Source organism: Sardina pilchardus, chromosome 5 (genome assembly GCF_963854185.1).
Source record: "Sardina pilchardus chromosome 5, fSarPil1.1, whole genome shotgun sequence".
Classification (NCBI taxonomy): domain Eukaryota; kingdom Metazoa; phylum Chordata; class Actinopteri; order Clupeiformes; family Clupeidae; genus Sardina; species Sardina pilchardus.
Genome location: NC_084998.1, coordinates 7,517,242 through 7,518,706, shown reverse-complemented (window position 1 = coordinate 7,518,706; position 1,465 = coordinate 7,517,242). Strand labels below are relative to the sequence as shown.

At 34.7% G+C, this 1,465-nt stretch overlaps 1 protein-coding gene across 1 annotated transcript in view; it reads left to right on the top strand.

Moving 5' to 3' along the window:
- fam222ba (family with sequence similarity 222 member Ba) overlaps window positions 1–1,111 on the top strand; it is a gene marked incomplete at its 5' end in the record, with an annotated part of 12,599 nt that extends 11,488 nt beyond the window's left edge. Inside the window, 1 exon segment of the mRNA XM_062536206.1 lies at window positions 1–1,111. This exon segment is cut by the window's left edge and continues 2,199 nt beyond it.
- Window positions 1,112–1,465: the final 354 nt, after the last annotated feature.

Below are 1,465 nucleotides of genomic sequence, written 5' to 3'. Positions count from 1 at the left end.
AGTTAGCCAACACATACATACATACATACATACACCTTCTGTTAGTCTTAAACAAAAGAGGAAGAAAGAAGAAAAAAAAAGATTTAAAAACACAAGTTAAAAAGAAGAAGAGTACAATTAATAATGAATTAAAATGACAACTTAAAAGTTAACTTTAAAAAAAAAAGAATACAAATACATTTAACAAGAGCAGTGTTTTTCCATTATTTTATTGTCAATCTTGCAAGTGATCAATTTTTCACCTTTTCAGTTCTATCTATCGATTTTTTAATTTACCAGGCACCTTAGGGAAGTGTTGTTATGTTGTTATTCCCCTCCATCTTGTTCCCCAAATTCTTGCCGTGTTGCTCCGTGCCTGAATTTGAAGTACATTCGAGATATTTCTACTTCAACCCTACGTGAGCGGTGTCTCCTGAAACAGCAGACTGAATCCTGATATTTTCGTTTGAGGAGTATGATGTGTCAAAGTCTAAGATATGTTATGAATCCACATCAGGATTTCCTCTCCGTTTGAAGTTTACATATCTCACCTGTCTGGACATCAAGAATAGACACTCTTGATGTTCGCTCGCCCTGCCTATGGCTTCCCTTCAACTGAAGAAGCCCTTCCTTTAGTTATCTGGTCTGTGCAAGGAAATGTCAGTCATTGCACAGCTTGAATTGAATGAAGGGACAGGCATAAAAAGGCCACTTTTTTTTCTTTTTTTTTTTTTCTTTTTAATCATATATTTGAGAGATGGAACAGCTTGAATCAGGTCCATGCTGGATCGTCTCAGTTAAGTGCTAATTTCATCAGGATGTTTGAGCTAGCTGATTTTTAAACATATTTATCCAGCAGGGAATCAAAGTGGGAGTGCTTAGTTTTTTGCTGAGAATGCTGCAAAAAAATACCAACAAAATAAAATTCAGGTGTTCAGGTTCCTATCACGAGTCCCTAATGCCAACAGACATGGCAGTATGACTGTGGATATGTTTTCTTTTCCATTCGCAAAAATGACAGTGAAAAACACCTTGTCATAGAACCCTCAGAAGTTGAAGTGAGATGATATATTGAGGAATTGGTTTTCATGGGGTGCCATTTATACTTGTTTTGTTACAGAAAAAAAAGAAATACTTGAATGAGATGTAAGCAAAGCATATACATAACTACTGAGTGTGCATTACACAATTGTTACTAACCTTTATCTAGAACCTAACCATGAACCAAATACTCTCAATTTCTTGTTTGTTCCACAAGTTGTTCTTTTACACACAAGTTATTTTAGTTTGCTACTGATTCTTCTCTGATGTGTGCTTGAAGACACCAAATTGATCACTTGCAAGATTGCTTGTGGGTAAAATGAAAAGGACTTTTTTAAGTTAAAAGTGAAACAGCAAATGCATTGTTTATTTTATTGTACACTGGCTTATCTACTAGACTACTGTAACTTTGAAAAAGTGTACTGATTGTGTTTGATTATTGAAT